This window comes from Amblyomma maculatum, chromosome 4 (genome assembly GCF_055883805.1).
Source record: "Amblyomma maculatum isolate TAMU_Amacu chromosome 4, ASM5588380v1, whole genome shotgun sequence".
Lineage (NCBI taxonomy): Eukaryota > Metazoa > Arthropoda > Arachnida > Ixodida > Ixodidae > Amblyomma > Amblyomma maculatum.
Window position 1 is genome coordinate 38650637 of NC_139347.1, and position 20346 is coordinate 38670982.

At 48.0% G+C, this 20346-nt stretch overlaps 1 protein-coding gene across 1 annotated transcript in view; it reads left to right on the top strand.

Moving 5' to 3' along the window:
• The window catches only part of LOC146190762 (uncharacterized), a 137671-nt gene that overhangs the window by 20493 nt on the left and 96832 nt on the right, over positions 1-20346 (top strand). The window lies entirely within an intron of this gene.

Consider the following 20346-nt stretch of genomic DNA (forward strand, 5'->3'; position numbering starts at 1 on the left):
AAGCGTACGACATGTTCTTGGCATCTGGAAACATATGCGCACTGACCTCGTAGTGGACCGCAACGGCGATGCGGCTAATCCTGTCTCAATGCTAAAAAAAAGTCACTACGGTCACTATATACCTGTTAGCTCTGAGCTCTGTCCTGGAATTTCTGAAGTGCTCACCGGAAGCCGTCTTCTCGTGCATGCTCTCCGACGCATCTTTAACTTTGTACCAAACAGCCTTTTCGGCCGGCGCCTCATCGTGCGTGAAGTCGGGGGAAGAAGTGCATGGAAAATACAACGACCAGCCCGTTTTGAGCTGAAGTGCTCGAAACCGTACCGTGGCTGCAAAACGTGTCGGGTTCTCGCCAGGTCGCTTGCCGGTACGTCATGCAGTTGCCCCCAGACGCCTGCCTCCCACTCTCGCCGTAACTCTTTCGTAGGCGTTACGCCCATTCCACCGTCGTATAGTCCCGTGCAGCGCTCTCGAACCCTGAACACAAAGCCAGGGCACTCAGAATGCAACTGAAAGAATGCAACATTTCTTATTTGAGCCATGCATGCTGTTTCGTGGAGCGGGCGAATCTTCAGCTCTTGCAGCACTGAGAGAGTATGGTTTTCGCTGAAGGTTTAAAACTGCCACTTCTTTATTCTCCTCTTGAAGCCTTCTATACTCTTGAAGCCTTAAGACGGCGCAACTTTAGCTGGGTTGCTGGCAACTTGAATTTTATTGGGTCGAGTGTGCACAGTCTGTCTGTGTTGCGGTTATTAAGTTTTTTGTGGGAGGTTGTCGTTTGAACCACTTCCCCGAACAAAGCCATGCGGTGTGCCGTTAAAGAGACGTGCACGAATGTATAGTGCACGTAATGAAGTTCCGTTGTTTGAGAAAGCGCCTGGGCGATGAAACGTCATCCTATCCGCGTCTATTGTGAAGTTCGAACCCGCTCGCATCCTATTAAAATCATTCAAACTAAAAAAGTCATCTATAGTTCGCTTCTTTCTACCTGCACATTTGAGTAGCAGTTCCCTTCTGAATATGACAGTAGCGCAGCAGCGACTTCCTCGGCTTGAACAGAGTTCGGAAATCGTAAATGATTTGTCTCCAGCACGTATCACTGCGCAGAAGCACCTCACAGATTACGCTCCCACCCCACACTTAGTCACCTTCATCCCTCAACCTTCATCAGGAGTAACATGTTAGGCTCACCACCAGGACCAGGCAGACATCTCCTGTTGCCATTAAAATCTCTCTCTCTCTCAGACTACTAGACAAGAAAAGTAACGACTCCGCCAAATTTCCCGTCGACCTCCCTGATGTACATAAGGTGGCGATCGAGGCGTTCGGCTAACTGAATCAGGCTCGGAGCTGCGCACTTTCCCCGCACTGCATCCAACCAGCCAAGTGCAGAGGCGCCGCTCGCCGACAGGAGGCTAGACTTGGGAAAATCGGAGATCGCGCGCGCGGCCCAACGCTCGCCGTCGGCGGGCACGTTTTCAGCGGACGGGGAACAGGGCATCACTTTCCAAGCCGGTCTTCGGTCAGACGGTTGGTGAGGCTGCCGGCGAGTCCCCGCTGCGTGCGTGTGCCATACGATATGACGAGACTGGAGAGCCACCACGAAGGGAAGAGAACGTGGCTGCGCGATGTGTTTGGGAGGCGGCGTTGTATACGGCTAGCTGGCTGGCTGGCTGGCTTGACTCAGCGACAGGAATCGCGGTCGCCGCGAAATGGAACCCCCGCTGACTCTCCTCTCCCAGCTGACGCGTGACAGCTGTGCGCCAGCTCTTGTCTTCTGAACCTCGTGACGTACAACAGCCGCTTTTCTTTTTTCTTTTTTTTTTTTCGTCCCTTTCATACTTTTCTTGTCGCTTATTTTGTCTTTCCTTTGCTCGGCGAAAATTGATAAGTAGCTGACACTGCGATGTTGCGCGTACCGGGTACGTGATGTTAGCCACGTTGGCCTCCACTCAGTCGGTGCGCGCGGCACTTTTCCGTGGCCGCGGCAATTCCTCCGCCCACTTTCTCTCTTTCGTTTTCCGCCGTTTGCACTCGGTGTTGTTTGCGGGACGGAAACGGGGTACGCGTCGCCGGTCTCTACGCGTTCCTGTTCCGCCCAAGGCCGCGCTTTTTCTCTACGTCGGTGTCGTCCTAAATTTGCAAAGAGCGGACGACCGCATCCGTATAGTTTCGCGGTGCGCGTTTGCAGTTGAATACGGGCGTAAACATCTGTTGTTTACCGCCTGCCTTTTGTGATCGAGTGAAGCGGCGCCTCTTGTTGGCACCACATTTATTGATTTGTTTTTCTAATCTGTCAACAATGCGGATAACGCATTCGAACAAAAGAAAATGAATTAAAAAGAAATGCTGTGTGTGACATTCGAAGATAACCCGACTACGATGTTCTCTCCTCAAAATCTGGTACACGAAAGAAGTCCAGCCGAATTTCCTGATGCGGATCTCATTTTCGTGTGTAATCGCTTCAACTCTTGCCGTCTCGCGTTATCTTGAGCATCTTGAGCATCGTCCTGTGCGCCCAAACGCACATCTCCGCACCGTGTGGATGATGTACGATGTTCACCATGGGCTGTGTTACCCCCTGGGCTGGACATACGGCTTTCAGGTGATCGAATTTTGTTCTGGTGAAGCGGTGGTGTTCCTTTTGGTGTCGTTCACGAAGCCGACCATTACCGAAGGTGGTGGACAGCTATGTTACCACATTCGCGAGTTTCAATGAATATCTAGCTTTTATTCTTAGATTGGTTCATACGCATTGCACAAAAATTACCGGTTTCATACAGCTGCTTTGAGCAAACGCATCTCTCTTCCACTATTCCTCTCACGAGCTCCACTAGTTAACAACTGTGTGTTGTCGACAGAAACGCCACGCATTTTCGGCCCACGGGCGAAAGCCGCTCAGTCTCTCTCCGGGGTCCCATCACGAACTTTACAGGGGGGCTTTGCTAAAGCTTTGCTCCGCTGTTGCGCCGCCCTCGAGTTTCTCGGCCGTTCCGGTCTCGGACATCTGATGGGAGAGGGGTTGATGAGAGGAACCGAGTTAACTGTGACGCCACCGAAATGGACCTTTTGGGGCAGTGTGGACTTGTACGCCGTTCGAGGGAGTTTTGACGAAGCGAGGGGACAATAAATCTGTTCGTGTTTTTTTTTTTTTTTCAACGACAGTGCAGACTTCATATGTATGAAAACAAACCACCATATTTTAATGCGCCTGCACTATTCACGCCGGCGACAGGTGCTAGCGACAGGCAGCAGCTCTCAGACTCGCGCCTGCATGTCCCGCCCCAGATAATTCCTCTCCGCTGCAAGTGCGCGCGCAATGTATGTGTTGCTCTTGCGCTGTAGAAAAAGAAAAAAAAAAGAAGTTTCTTCTCAACTCTTTCTTGCAGTGTGGAGCGGACGATATAGTTTTACTGCTTTCCATTCAGCGTGTATGTTTTCTGCAAAATGCACACAATGTCATGTTTTCTTTCTCAAGGGGATCCGACGACCCATCCGACATAGCATCGAATTTCACTCCACAACTTAGAAGCGCTGCACGAAACGAAAGCATTGCCTCAGACCTGGAGAGGATCGACGTTTTTCTTTTTTGTTGTTGTTGTTGCTGCGCGGTGTTTTTAGACCCGTAACTTCCTATATGGTTAGGAATACAGACGGAGTTCCGTGTACTACTCGGAGGAGGCCACATCCTGGAAAACATGCGGACTTCCGTAATCCTTGGATTTTGGAAGTTCAAACCTCAGAAGTTTACTGAGTAGAAAGTCGAGTTTCGATCGGCTAACCGAGGAGCATTGTTCCTAGCAGAAAGAAAGCCGGTATTGGTTCAGGAGGACGACTAGTGCGCTTGCATAGTGCTGAGTCCTTTTGTAGAACCGCATTTGCGTCGCCTTGGCGGTTTAGTGGTTAGCGTGCTCGACTGCATGCGCTGGACCCAAAGACGCAGGTTCAATTCCGTCCTCGGTGGCTGCTTTTCGATGGAGGCGAAAAGCAAGGTGTGAGCCACGATGATATATGCTGCCGATATCGGCATACTTTGACTTCTCATGCTCAGTTAGATGAGAGTTTGCAGATGTAGTCTCCGCTTTTAGTACTAAAACTGATTTTAAAGATGTAATCCCTGCCGATGAAAAAAAAAAAAAAAAAGAAAACGAGAACTGGGCCGTACTGTTGCGTGCATGTAACAGGTTGTTACGCGGGACACGCATATATGTAGCTTGAAATAATCAGCGTCGGATTCCCAAACAGTTTTGATGAGTCAGCGAGAGGCTTACGCTCGTCAGTGGAAGTCTTGACATTTGAATGTAGCCTTTGTGTTTAACTAAAGACGTTTTACCAAAGCTTGCACAAGCGTGCTCCGCACTGTTTCTTAGTTTTTGTGTCCGCATTTGTGGCAACTTTACAGCCAACGATCTTGTCTCGGAGATACCGAAATGCAAAAAACCAACAGGCATGCCAGAGTGTGTTCGGGAGTTTTACGCTTGACCCCCTTCGTCTCGCACTCTCCACCACTGTGCGGAATTTCAACAGAGCGCGCCTTCATCACCTTGGCTTCGGGACTGAAGAGTCGCCTATAGTACGAAAAGCACCGTCGAAGGTCTGCATTTAAACACGGCTGGCTCTCCGGAACTCGTCTGAGCTTCGCTGCAAAAATGCTTCCTCTGCAACTGGGGAACTCTCATCCAGGTCACTTGCGTTTGTGTTGCTTTTCCTTTCTTCCTTTCTCTCTTCCATTGGAGCACGCTCTTTCAGGCTAGCGCATATTGCAGCACTTTCAGTGCGGCCTGCAATGTAACCAAAAGAATTCCTAGCGCCAAATGCTGCGAAGTTACAGCACCACCGGACCGCCCGCTTAGTTAGCCCTGTCTTACTATTACGTTTTAGGGAAGAAAAAAAAATTCCTAAGGTGCACTTAAGCCTGCTGAATTGCAGTAAGGCGAAAGCATTTATTTTACTATCACCACTGTCACTACCATGTTCTACCACTCCGTTATTTCGACAAAGAACGGGTACCGTAGGGGTGGTAGTGGTGGAAAACATTCATTCACGCCTATTTACAAAGCGAGTGGGGGACTGGCTTTAAGGGCAAGCCTCTCGCAAATTCTAGGAGGGCTACCTATAGCTCGGAACACATGTGGCTTCCGCGGCAGCTCAGGCCCTAGCCACGAACACTTTTTATTTTTTATTTTATTATTATTATTTTTTTTTACACTAAAGAGCGGCGCAGATGGAACTTCAAGCATGTTTGCTACACAGCGCTAGAGTGTGTTGCAGTTTTACTCGAACCTGACCGGCTGCGGCGATAGTATAATAAGCAATAGATTAAAAAAAGCTGCTATAACAGTGCTCTCGCGCTTGGGCAAAGGAAGCTGACCGTCCCGGACATTGGTTCGATTGCTGGCTAGTGACGCGATATTTTTTTCTTAATTAAATGTCAGTGCTAGGGATGTTTTCTGGCCACACAAAGCATGAGGCATGGAATGCTTTCTCTTTAGTAACGTCGCCGACCACATAGACGGAAGCAAACGAGTCGGCATCGGACCGACTCTCAGACGCTTAGAGCCACTGTGTTTCATCCGTCTTTTCCTTACGTGTCCGGCGGCTTCGCTAGCGCGCATTTATTGGTCCTGGCGCCATTGTCTCATTCCTGAATCACGAGTTCCCACATCAGCATCCTCTCGCTTTTGACGCTTTCTCATTGCACACCGGATCTGCAACTGCCACGGTGGCGAGCCGCTGATTGACGTCACGCTCACAATCCAAGCGGTGCTGACGTCACAAAAGCGCTCGGCCTGAAATTGTCCCACGTGCTTTCTTTACCGTGTTCGTTTTGCTACATGGGCTTACAGTCCCCAGCTCAACCTAGGGACAGATTCTGTGCAACCTATAGAAGCGTGGATACGGTGCGTCCAAGCTAACGGCACACTATCTGGAACGATGTACAGTTAGGGCCTGCATCAGTGCTGCAGCGGACGGTGTGGTTTGGATGGGACAAGCCATCGCAGGGCATAAGAAAATTAATTCAGGTACTGGTACACTGCGAACACAAAATATTTTGGTTATTATTTTGTACAGTTGATTTGTGCGTCACAGCGAAGCAGGCCAAGCGAGCCTCCGCCGCGAGCCTTCGGTTAGCTAGGCTAGCTTCACCGCACGACAAAGCGACGAAGCACATGTCGGCTTCTCCGCATAACAGCAGTGTCGTGTTAAAAGCAAGCACACCAAACCTAAGGCCTTTCTCAAGCGGACTCTGTGTTCACTTCGTCACGTGGTTTTCGAAAAACGAGAGCGATACTCTGCGTCACTCTCTCCGTCATCACTTCCTTCACGGCATGGTTGAGGTGCCCAACAATTAGTAAAACAGTTACTGCGCCTTTATTTTCACGAGAACACAATTTTCGTTTTTATTTTTCCTTACATGATGTAACACTTCAGACGGGCACAGTGAGACGCATATTTCGAGATGATAAGAGAGTGGGAGACAGGACAGACCCATTAACGAAGCTATAGCGATTTTAACGGGCGCCAATCCTTTTGTGCCAGGCAGGCTTGTTTGCCTGTTTTGCCCGCGACTTCACGTCGCCGTTTGCCGTGCGCGATTTTCCCATCTGTTGCCCGCCTGATGAAGGGGATGCAGTGCGGGTTCGATCGCCCCGCACGAGGGCCGGAATTTCCGTCGGTGGTTCAGGAACAGGAAATGAAGGGCACGCTTCCAGCTTCCGGTGGGGTTTCGGAATGCGAGAGCAAAGCTGCGCCCTGAAATCGGTTTTCGTATATCGCTGAGAACCTTACTCTGTATTTACTTGTCACTTCATTTCTGGCGGTGTTTGCTGATGGATACAGTACGATAGGTCTCCATTTTTCTTTTTAATGAACGCTTTTGGGACTGGATAGCCCATTTCGAACCCTAACCATATACTTTTGTAGCTATGTGAGGTTTCGAAGGGAGTTAGTTCAACTTTCTGCCGCCTGCTTATACTGCATAGAACGCTGCGAACGAACCCTTATGGTGAGGCTTCTGTGGTGAGTGTTCACAGGTGTTTTACAGGTGCCTGTTAGTGCGAGGAGCCTATGGTTGGTTCACTTTGAACAAATGAAACACAGTTTTCGTGCACTATTAAAAGAAAATCCACCTATATATATTGACTATAAAAGGAAAACGCTGGGAAATTGTGTAATTGGAGCTATAGTTATGCATTGCTGCGTTTGTGCACGAGACCATCCGCAAACTCCGTGGTCGTCTTTATTTCCTATCACTCCGTGACATATGGCACGAAGTTGCTCTGTTTAACCTTATGTTTGATTATGTATGCCTACTCCCGACTAAGACTTTTGTTTTTGTTGGCTTATTGTCAGTAGAATAGGGTCGTCTCTGACTGGGACCACAGTGATAAGGGAACATTCCACAAGAGGCCGTAGACCCTATAGGTAGATGTTATCACACTTCACCCAGTCGGCAGGGAGCGTACAGAACGAGTTGCGGGGGCCCGGGCTCCGGGTCACCGAGAGTCGAGCGAAACTTCTCCTGTGTCTCATCTTCGCGGCGTTCTATACGTCGTGCGCGGGCGGCGGCGACTTCCGCTCTGCTTGCGGCATAATTGCTTGCCTGGGGGAGGGCGGGATGGCGTCAAGGTGCCGGCTGGTGGGTGCCGCCACGGGGAGATTGCCGGAAAGGGTGGTTGTGTGAGCGGTCGTGTTTGCCCACTTGTTCCCGCGTGTTTGCGGCGCCCGCATCGATCGCCCAGCACGTAGTGAGAGGGAACCTAGCGCCGCGGCAAAATCAGAGCAGCGTATTCCTCTACGAGAGAGAATGGCATCTCGCGCTGTTCTCGCATGTGTAGAGCCGCGGCCAAGTGCCTGTGCCGGAAACGAGCGTCCGTGTACCGCCTTCCTCGTTTTCCCTTCCTGTCGATCGGCCGACGTTGTGGCGGGCGCTCGGTGCCAGTTCTTCGTTCAGGGGACAGCTAGAGGCGACAGGCGTCGAGGACTCTTTCGGCGCCGCTGTGTCGTTTTCTCGTTTATCGCTGTTCCGTTCTTCGTGAAGGCTAGTAATGAGTTCCTGCACTAGTTGCAAAGGCAGTAGACGTGTTAATCGAAAAGGGCAGGCAGACTTCAGCCAGATGAACAATTCATGCCGGACGGCGATGAATGAATGAATGAATGAATGAATGAATGAATGAATGAATGAATGAATGAATGAATGAATGAATGAATGAATGAATGAATGAATGAATGAATGCGAGAAAATGATCGAATGAATAAGTTAGTAAAAGATAACCGCTCATTTTCCTGGTCGAAGAGATGAAATGAGAAAGTGAAGATTTGCAGTCCATCCTTGCTACGCCTAGATTATCTCACTTCAGGAATACACCACCCACATGCAAGGCACCGCACTGGTTCTCACTGAAGGAACCTGTGATAGATCATCACCTCGCAATCAGCAGGTGCCAGGTTCGGTCCCTGGTACCATCGGGTATTCACCGATTGTCTAATGGATAAAGATTTTATTCTGCCTGCTGCTGCTCAGCTTCACGTTGAAATGCTTGGTAAACGACTAAAAGAGCAGCATGTGGCCTTCTTTCGCACGAGGCGGATTTTTGCCTGATTGCGGAACGAACCACTGACCCATCAGCGTAACAGTTTGATCGATGACCCTTTTTCCAAGTATATTAACCGAGAACAGCCGAGTACGAGACAAAATCTGTACACATTGAAAAACTGGTGGGTACCCGGAGGCACCGATGACCGAACCCGGTACCTCTCGAATGCGAGGCAGATGCTCAACCACAAGGCCTGTGGCAACAGCTATGACGTACTTGGGTCCTACATGACTCTGCTTGAAATCCTCTTGTTCTCGACGTCTCGGAACGTGTTTATGCGTCCCTTCCGTGATTGTACCACGCCCCTGTGGATCTGGCTTCCTACATATGCTCCGCGTTCCAGCAACTATAAGCATCGCGTGAGTTGCGTTTGCGGGCGTCTTTGCGACAGCAGTGGTCTCAATGTTCCCGAAGCACTGGAATGGGAGGTCCTCCAGAATTAGTTTTAAATCATAAAGTGGTTATAAGAGGCAGTCATCCGCCAATCACATGTATCACCTACCACGGGAAGTTCTTTGCCGCGATCGGGGGGCCCACAAATCGTCTTTCGCTCCAGCTGCCCCCCGTATAGCACGTGGCGCAATGCTTCGAAAACTGCAAAGTTCTCAAGGAGCCTGCATTTGGTCGTCGCGTCGGGATTTACATGTGCAATCGTAGGCTTTAAAATTTTCTTCTCACCAGATCCTTTTTATTTATTTCTTTGCCCTGTACGCACAAGTTTCCCGCAATTTCTAGCAAAGTCGATGCTGTTATTACCACTTTAACAGCAAGCTAACCATTACATTAGCAAGTACCCTTGCGTAAGTTTCCAGTTGCTTGTTTTTTTTTTTTTTTTACTGATGCAGTCGGCACGACAAGACCATGATAGTGACGCAGTTGAAGTAGCTATTTCTTTGCGGTGTGGATGGATGGACGGTCAAGAGAATGTAAAAATGTAGCCGTTAAATGCATTCCTACCTTAAAAGGCTGCGGACATTGTATTGCACTGCAGTGCAGAAAAGGAGAGATACCAGCCAAAGATAGTGCACACGATTTCCAATGAAACAAAGAAGAGGAGAAAATATTTTAGTCAGAAGGCAGATATGCATTGTGGAAGCACCGGGACGCTCTTCTGCGCGGATGGGCACCGACTAGGCGAACATCACACCTTGCTTTGTTCAGCTTTGTTATAAGCGCTCGCGCAACTTTCCACCGTTTCCGACTCGCCGCAGTCTGTTCAGCATCAGTTTAGGCAAGTGTAAGTACTCGAATGTAGCGTAGTTCCTCCTTTTTTCTTTCTTTCCCAATTTTTTATACCACACTGGGGTTAACAAAGAGTAGTGGCCTAGCTAGCTATCTACGGGGAACAATGAGGGTCCATTTGCTCGAGTTGGTATTTACAAAACATCGAGTGGTGCTAGGGCTGTCTCTCTCTCAGTCTTTATCTTTTAGCATGTGCGTTTGGCGCAAAAAATAAAAACTAGTGGTTTAGCTCTGGTTAACCTTGGTTGAATTGCGGAAGCAACGGCGGGAGCTTCTTTTACCTGATACATTATTCCCCTATCACGCCCTATCAGTGTAAGGTGCTACATTATTGGGGACACTTAAGCTCATCCTTTAAGGGTATGACGCGAGAGCGTAAGCTACCAACTCACATATAAAGTCACGCTTCAACCAAGCCGTATGGACGTGCCTGCGTGTCGTAGCGGTAACGAGAATGCAAATCGTTCTGGCAGGCTGATTCTGATATCACCCTCCCATATGAAAAGAGCGACCCGAGTTGGCAGCTCCTGTCCGTAGCATAGGGATAACGTGAATTCAAATATGATGGCAGGCTGATTTTTTTATGAGGAGACCGTAGGTATACGCCTCTTCACGGTGTAGCTGCGGCCACCCGAGGTCTCGCTTTGGCTGTCGTAGTGTTGGTTTCGCAGTAAAAATAAAATTGTTTTTGGAGAAAAGAAATGACGTAGTAAATGTATTACCTCTCCGCGGACACCTCACCCACGCCGTGAAAGAAGGAGCGAAGGAGGGAGTTTGGTTTTGTTAACGTCTCAAAGCTACTCGGACAATTAAGGATGCCGAAGTGGAGGGCTCTCCGTAATCTCGACCATCTGGAGGTACTTAAAGTGCACTGACATCACGCAGTATGCACGGGTTCCTTGCGTTTTTCCTTCATCAAAACGGGGTCATCGCCTTCGGGATTGAATGCAATAAATAAAATAAGCCACTTTAGTGGAGGGCTCTTGAGTCTGGCTTAATTTCGCGCACGTATAGGATTCTCTAAAGTGCATTGATATCACTTGTCACAGGGCATGCCGCACTTGACCTCAGTTAAAATGCAGCCGCCGTGAGCGGACTTCGATTCCAAAATATCGCGCAGGTAAATGTCATACTTTCTGAGTCACCGCGGCAAGTTTTTTTTTTTTTTTTTTTTTTCCCGTCAAAACCCATGGGACTTTGTGACGTATCACCGACTTCTCGCATGAGTCTGCTTCGCTGACTTGGGCTTTGAGTCGAAAATTTTTCCTTCTTTCCCATTGGATGACCTCGTCCTTCTTCTGTTGGTGTGAGTACCCTAAAAGCACTTTTCCCTCCTTATTTTTTCATTCCCATGAAACTTTACGTGTTTAGATAAATACAAAGGAATGCGGTCGTCGGAAGTGCTGCACTGTAGTTTTTTGAACGACATATACATTCCGGGCATCTGGAGGACGTCAGACATGCCACAAGAACGTGTCGTTTGGAAAACGATCCGTTCATGGCGCCAAAGACGGTATTACATAAACCCGTGTTCTGCACAGTATAGTAAACACCATTCCATGCGCTCAGGATCAAGCGATAATCATGCGTATAATCTGCAGTTGTTGGGGGTTAACGGGACCATGCCAGGTCAGCACGCATGCTTACAGAACATGCGCACCTTTTCACATTACGCCATAGTGGGACAGAATCGAAGGATAATGCAGAATAGCAGCGCAGCCCTTGACTCATTGTCATGGCTCTCTCTCTGTTCCTGACCATTATGAAGTGTAAATGCATCGTCAACTAGTTCAGTTCCAGGTGTGCTGTTTTGCATCGAGGTTCTATATGTTGAATTCATAGTTCGTGCATATGGGGCGGACAACGACCCGTCTTCGGTTTTATGTGTGTCTGCTTTGTTTTGACGAAAAGCCGCACTGCCGTAAAAACGCCCCAGAAAAAAAACAAAACAAAAACAAAAACAAAAAACACTGAGCATCGCATAGCAGGCATACCTTCGAGGCAATGCTTTGTGGTGGTGTATTTTTTTTTTTTTTCACAGATGTTTCTACGACAGTGCAATTGAAAAAGCCCCGTAAGTTCTCGAGCAGAGATGAGAGGACCTAGTGGTTGGGCAATGCGAATCCACGCGAACGTAGGACTACGCCTCTCATTGCAAGATATGTATATATGCGTACATGGGTCGCATTCAGAACCCATTGAACAGCAGTTCCGTCGGAAGCTGGGAAGGATGTCCGTGCTCGGCGGACCATCAATTACCGAGAACGTGTTGTCGATGGCAGCTTTCCCTTCAACAAAAAACATTGTTGCATTGATCACGCGTATGTATCAGCCTGGCTGCCTACTGCTCTCGATTTTCATACCTTGACAAGGCTTGTTCTAAAGAACGAGAAGCACCAAGGGCTCGTCGACAGATACAGAGCGGGATGAAAACAGGTTTGATTTAGGGTTCTGAGAGCAGTGTTTGCTTTCGCCTGTTTCGAATGGGCGAGAGATTCTTTTATTCCCCCCCTTCCCCCCTCCGCGGTGATCCATGGGCTCCACATGCACTCTGAACCAAAGGACGCGGGATCGAATCCCGGCAGCGGCCACTTTTTGATGGAGGCGAAAGGAAAGGTGCTCTGGATGTCAGGTTAAGGTAAAAAGGAAACCAGGTGGTCGAAATTTCCGGAGACCTCCACTACGGCGTCTGTCACAGCCGAAACAGCTTTGGGACGTTAAATACTATAAATTAAAACTAAAATAAACATTTATTTTCATTCCGCGTAGCGGTTGTATGGTAGTGGATGTGGCCATCTGTTTGGTTCGAAGCTCAGAGCTTGACCGACTGTCACGCCTCTAGCGGCAGTCAAGTGAACTGCTCAGCACTGTTGAAAACATGCTTGCGTTGGGGAAAGAAAACTCGCAGGGTGCCACGCATGGAAGTTACTGTTCAGATCATCGACAGCGCCATTATTTGCCAAGATCACATCGCTGGTCATGTGCCTTGACTTCACTAGAAATTTCGTAGCTGGTAGGTTGAGGAACAGTATACGGTACGGTTTACTGAACCTGACTTTGGTATACGGGCGTAACCCCAAACGGAACGTAAGTAGGCACCCGCTCAGCAGATACCGCCGCTACGCTGTGATATAGCGCTGGAACGCGCATACTCCAGCTATAGGTTTATCCGAAGCGAGTCAGGACCCTGGTCGATTCATGGGCACGGCCCGACCGAGTCCGCTGATGCTGCCACGATCGCTTCCACGCTGACTCACCACCAAAACAAAGCGATCGATTTAGTGTCCGCTCTCGACGTCCCTTTTTCGTGGCTGCTGCTGCTACTACCACAGACCTTTGCCCCCCCCCCCCCCCTTCCTTTTTTTTTTTTCTTATCCAGCGCTTTCACCCTGAAAACTTTCCCGCATGACGTGTGGGCAGTGACGCGAGCACCGTCGCCTGCCTGTTTCTCGGCTGTGATGTCCCCCAAATTTTCAGGCGTGTCACAAAGAGTCACGGTGCACCGAACCGACGAAGCGGGCTGCCATAAGCTGAACACAAGCGCATGAAGACTGCGCACGTCGAAAGTTTTTAGCGCACTGGACTGGAAGCTTTAAACTAAATCGTTTTATAGTGTCCGGGAAGAGTAATTGTTCGCCCATAAAGAAACGGTGAGTGGGCTATAAAAACTGCGTGATGAATAGAAAATAGAAGGATCGCACTGAGGGCCTTACATATGGGGAGCTTGGAAAGTGGGCCTCTTGTTTTTTACAGCGCTTGCGTATTGCTCCTTTACGACTGGCAGCTCTCGAAGCCTCCTAATCTTTCTTGCGCTGTCTCCGTGCGCAGTGTCATAAAACTGGTCGGCCAACTGCGCACACGTACGCGAAGGTCTTCTCGTATCTTCACACGCTCCTCGCCTTGCTAGAGGCTGCGGTAGTTGAATACTGAACGCGCTTCATGAGCAGCATACGCAGGCCAGATTAAAAACAATATTTTACAAGTTTAAGGCCTCATGTCGTACTGTACAGGAGGAGTATAAGCATTATTACTTACGGTCGGCGATTGATTACGTGTTTTCTTGTGTATAGTTTCACTTTTATGTTTCATTTTCGCACTCACATTGGTGTTGTATTCTCTCATTAATCCTTATCTATCTCTAAAACATGTCTTTTCGCGATCCACCAATTACGATACACCGCTTGTGGCGATCGGCACTGTACAGCGATGCAAAACTGTAGCATATTATGAAGGTCTCTGCTATTATATGATTCGTGACGCGGCTCAGCACCACGAACACCGAAACGCAACTTATTGTTAGCGCGCACAGATAGAAAAAAAAAAAAAAAGCAAAGAGACGTTCGTTAATTCCGCCCTGGGTTAAACGGTGACACGGGAGAAGCGAGTTATAACAGGCCGACTTTCGCGCGCTCGTGTGTGCAGAGCTTATCATTTACTCAAAAGTGCACCAGAAAAGGGACCCACGCGCTCGTTACTTACATTACCCAGGGCTCATCAGCTCCTGCTGTTGCCGCGCTATTGGCCCGCAGCACAGCCCTGCACCGTGGGTGATCCGGCGCTGCTGCGGCGCCGCCGGTCGACCGGGTCACTAACGACTAATTAATGGCCGATTATTAATGGCCTAGCCGCGCGCGCACTTCTCTGTGCCGTCTCTGTCTGGATTGGATTAGGCCAGATTATGGACGAACCGCGTATATGTCAGCAGCACCAGCTCACCTCCTCGTATTCCTCCTCTTTCATTTATTTCTTCATTGCTTCTCTTGCACTTTGCTTATATCGCGAGCACTGTGTGTCCGTGACCCCGAGAGGGCTTCCGCTTATCTCTACATGGCGCAAGTTGTGCCAGAAAGGGTTGCGTAGGCTAATTAGCGCACAGGCGGAGGATCGCGTTTTTGAGAGCGTGCACGTGAATCCCAGATTTGCGTTGTTGTTTTCTTTCTAATTTTATCGCCCCGCGGAATGCTATCAGCATGGGCTGAACTTTGCTGCTTATCAGTATAGATCGGACATTAGAAGCGCCACCTGTGCGATGCACCCACATTTCGCTAAACGCTTGGGACGTGGAGATGCATTCATGTCGTAAACCGCTCCGTGCACGAGATTCTCTGGTGCTGTGCTGTCGGCCCGACTTCCTGCGCTCGTTCAGCGAATGTGCGTCGTTTAGGTGGTGGGAACGACACTTTCGGTATATCCAGCGATGGTAGTGGTCATCGTTAGATGGCGATAACGAAAAGCAGAGGCTCAGATAGTGTGCGATTTTGGCGCGCTTTAAATCGCAGTTTAAAGGGATCTTCCACGAGCGCGACAAAGGCGGAGTCCGCTGGAGAAATTAAGTTTCACGCGCATTCTGCCACTGGTTTGAGCTGTTCAGCACTTAATATCTTAATTTATCGGATGCCTTCCATTAATACCGTTTTTCACACCCTGCGCTGAAAGTTTAACGCTAAACTACACTGTTACTCTTCTATTAATGCGAAAGCATTCCTTGCCTCATGCTTCGTGTGACCAGAAAACGTCCTTTGCCCTTACACTAAGGAACGGAACCGCCATCCGAGCAGATCAGCTTCCTTGGCCCAACCGCGAGAACATTTCAGCCGGTCACGTCTCGTGTAAAACTGCAACACACTGGCGCTGTGCAGCAAAATATCTTCGTCTTCATCAAGTTCAAGTTGCGCCGCTACTTCGTTTAATATAGGTAAGAAGGCCCCGTCCCCAGACGGTGCACGTTCTTTGTGGAAATAACGGAGTGACAGTGATAGTAAGAGAAATGCATTACTGCAACTAAGCAGACTTAAGTGCAACCCTGGAATGTTTTTCTGTTGCAATTCCTTCGTATATGTGGCACGTTTAGTGCACCAACCTTTGGAAGTAGCAATAGAGCACTGCATGGTCCTGGCTTGAAGTTGCAGGTCCGGGCATCGGCTTATACATGTAAGACATTTGTTCGGCTTTTCGTTCGTTATTATAAGGTTAGTACTCTTGGGATGCCCTGGCAGAGACACGAATGAAATGGGGTCGTCATAGAGTGCTGAGAAATAAATTACCGTTTATTTGTTCTAATTTGTGCGTTTGCTAGAGCTTTATTTTTACTTGCTAGAGACAAAAACTATAGGAACAATACGATTCTTGTTTATTCCTACTTGTCCTGTTCCCCGGACGTCTCGAAAATAGAAGAGTCCCGGCGTCAAAAGTTTTCCAAGGCGTTTTTCGTTGACGGGCAATGAAACTCGACTACTTCACTTGTAAACCGAGTTTCATCTGGTCACTCACAGTGCAACGTTTAAGTAACAACGGACGTGCACACATGGATGCGCTTGAACATTATAAGGTATTATGAAATTGCACGGAAGTTTTCGGTAACTGTCAAGCAGAGCAGTAGACCGCTCTCAGAGGTTCTAGAACTCAGTCTGTCAGCGGACTGCATGGACTACAGCGGCTTAATTGATAGAGCGCAGTAACGCACGAAAGCCTATATATTTGGTTGTTGTGGCTGTAGGAAGAAGGAAAAGAAAATGCACGGGCCTGCTATTGGCTCTGTAGCTGAGCCACCTCCGCTGCCTCGTGCGGACAGAAGATAGAAAGTAGTGAAGAAAGAAAAAAAAAAGTATCGATAGTACTATCGATAGTTCTGCATCACTCTCTGCGCTAAAAGAAATGCGATTGAGGTAGGTAGAAAACTAACGCTCATGCGTATGGATATCATTTATCGTCTGTATATATATATATATATATATATTTTTTTTTCGGATGACTGTAGTAGCTGTGCAGCCGCTGTAGATATATACAAGTATTTTTGTATGCGACTGTTCTACACCATATTAACGCAATCCACACATATTCCGCTATAAAAGGGACTTTTACTTTTCGTCTGTATTGAAACTTGACCAGTGTTGCCAATCATTGAACCCACGAAATTGTGCTGAATAAATAAAAATAAGCGGCATTGCTACCGTCTTCGAGGAGGCGCCATTTCGACATCGCGGGCGGTAAGCTATTATTGATTAAAAATTCAGAGGTGCCTTATTATGCGTTTGTGCAGCCTTTTTAATTTGGCTCTCGGTTTTTCAGTGCGACACACAGACTGGATAACAGTTCAGAAAGCTGAGCAGCTGAATTTGGTTTATCTTCTGTTTGTGATTCAAAACAACATCTTTTTTTTTTTTTTTTTTTTTTTTTTTTTTTTACAGGTGGTGTTGCGATAGAGCGCAATTGTCGGCCACTTAGTTTACCTGCATACAGTGAGCAATTTACCTCTTGAGCTGTTTCGGGAACGGGCCTGAGCTGTGCTTGACGTGGAGTGGAGCGTGCCTTGCCGGGCCGGGCCCTGGCTATAGAAAATAACATAGCGGGCCCAGAACGAGCCCGGTTTTGAAGACCGGGCGAGACCTCGAGTTTCGAATTCAGGTCTCGTTCACGGCGGGCTCGGGTCTCAGAACGGGTTTCGCACAATGCTCTACGCAGAAAAATATTACTGCTATTTACTGTTATTATAACTGACTTCCTATGCTCCATTCGTGGCGATGCTTCATTTCCGCGTGATCAGGGAGCAAATCAACGCCCATATAGCCCGCCAGGTAACTGTACTAATTCGCTGACTCATTTTTCGCTAGGCAGTCCTTGAAAAACACGCATGCGTCCGCTGTTCGTCGCTGTTGTTTTCTACCTACACGGAACGCCCGCGCGGCAAATGTGGTTGTCAAAAAAGAAAATAAAGAAATTTCAACAGCTGCGGTTAGTCAGACGCATGTGAGCGCTCCCTCTTGCTGAGGCAGTGATTTTGCCGACGTCTATAAAGTTTATTCTCTCTCCCCGGTCGCCTCTCTGCCTGATTCCTTCGCTCGAGCCCAACACCTACACTGGCCGCAGGCGCGTTGAAGTTTCCGGGACTTGCATCACGGTACTGATACTTACCGGTTTACTAGCTTACCGCTTTTGGGCAGGGTGAAAGGTTGTTTGCGTACACGTGTGCAACTGAAAAAGCAGCTCGGAAAAGATACGTGCAGCGGGAGGCTGCTAAGTGCGAGCGTTAGGAAGCTAGCGCTGCGTCGCATCCTGCCAGTAAAGGAGAAAAAAAAAATAAAATAAAAAAAACGAAAACGAAAGGAGAGAAAACTGAAAACTTATGAACGAATGAATGAATGAATGAATGAATGAATGAATGAATCAATCAATCAATCAATCAATCAATTACGTATAGTAAAAATGACGTGCAATATGCAATATAAAGAGGGGGTAGGAAGTAACAGTGCATGCAATGTAGAGTTCTTTGTTTGCACTAGTTACGTAAGCTCTAACAGAGCTCGCGTATCAAAATCTGGTGCTTTGGTAGTACCGAAACAGGAATGATAGGTGGATGAATTTTAAGTACGTCCGCTTTGAAACGGAGTCGTGGCAGTTTCTACCATGATGAGATTTTTTATTTTTTCCTTATACCCTGAATGTTGTTACTAACCGCCAACTATTTCGTCGTTTGAGTTACGAAAGCTTTATTTCTACACCTTATGTCATCTTTCTGTCTTTCAGCCACCAATATTGCAATCCCTTTTTGCTGACTTGCACCACAGTTTCATTCCTTCACCTGTCCACTGGTGTCTCTAAAACTCTAGGGCCTCAGGGGGAATGACTGCTCCATCATCGATATCCGGACGGATACCATCACACTTGGCTATAAGATGTTCCATTGTTTCAGCGGATTTAATTACCACACACTGCAGATGTGTCATCATGGTTAAATTTTTTTTTTTTTTTTTGGTAGCTGCGTGTGCTAATGCACCCAATTTGGCTTCAAAAAAGTATGGCACTGCCTATTTGGCTAAAAAGGATCAATGGGATGTAAAAGCGTCCCTTTTGAAACGGTGTGGTGGCAGCTGCCACCGTTCTTGAAGGTTTTTTTTTTTTTTTCATCTTGAACATTGTTATTAATTCGTCTACTACTTCGTCATTTCAGTTACTAAACTTTTTTTAATTTTATTTCCATCGTTCTAACTGTACTCTCTTTCTGCTTTTCATCCATCAGTTTTCCAGTCACTTTTTGCTGACTTGCATTGCTGATTCATTCACTCGACCATGGTGTGTGTAAACCCTAGGGCCTCAGGGAGGATGACTGTTCCTGCATTGACATCTGGATGGATATGATCATATTTGTGTGCAAGATGTTCAATGTTTCTTCAGATTTACCGCACACTGCGTATGTGTTACGACCAAGCATCCGCATTTGCGCGCTCTATTGTTCGCCTGTGGGCATGGAAAAGTGCTGTGAATATGTGGTGATGGTCCAATGGCTCTAAGTGAGCCTGTTTCCAGGAATCCTGTTTTGTAAGCCTGTTTTGCTTTGTGGACAACCTGCAAATGCCAAATTGACCCTGTCAAGAGAACGTCTGGAAAAACACAAAGAAACGTCCCCCTGCGGGAAATAGCAGGAAGTGCTTTCTTTTGTTCACCCTTCCAGTCGAGAAGGGCTATCGTCCAGTGAGGAATGTCTACTTTTCAAAGGAGACGACAGAGTGACATGTCCGCTGACGTGCAGGACAAGAAAGGAGCATGACGCATACAGCCATTAAGTGATTTCCCAGGAATGCAGGAAAGATTTGCAATTGTCGAAAACGGACAATGCTGGGAGCGGATGCGGCGCCACGTGCACTCGGGTTTCTGAGAAGTAAAACCACTTGTCAGAACCAGCCTGTGGTTTCTTTGCTGAAGAATAGAAATGTACCTCCTCTCCTCGCCGTTCCCAAGCTTTTCCCGCCAACAAGTGATCACGCCCAACGAAACAATGCCGGACCAGTCAGTGCTTCAGACCATCAGTGCAGTGATGTGTTCGATTGGATGCCGATATCTGAGGGGCGTGCCCTGGATTTGGTTGGTCAGCATCTTCAGAGAGGGGCTGGACATAGGGGGGGTTTTAAGGACGCTGCAGAGCACGAAATGTCGCTCTGGGCCCTGGGTAAACGGCTCATCCAGTCGCTTCTCGCTATGAACTCTTAACGCTTGCCATTTTGCTGATGTACCCTTCTTTTTCGTGTAAATATTGTAAATAAGTTTTCTCAAAGTGCCATTAAACCTGCTTGTACATATTTCACCAACTTCGAAGATTCAATCCTACTTCAACCCCGAGTCTCTGCACGCTACCAAGTGAAGGCCGGGTCGACGTAGCCCCAGCGTCACGACAACTGGTGACCAGCGTTGGGATCTGAATCTACAAGCCACAACATCTGATGACTGGAGGTGGGATCTGGATCTACAAGCTACAACATCTGGTGATTCGAGGTGGATCAGAATCTACAAGCCACAACATCTGATGACTGGAGGTGGGATCTGGATCTACAAGCTACAACATCTTGTGATCGGAGGTGGCATCTCAAGCAACAAGCAGGAGCAACAATCGGCCAACAAGAGAGCAGCTCGGAACATCGATCGCATGTGTGGGTGAGTGCTTGGCTTTTCTTCTGATGTGGACCAGGTTCTAGAACAGGGTTAGATTTTAGAACTGGTAAAAAAAGTGTTGAAACG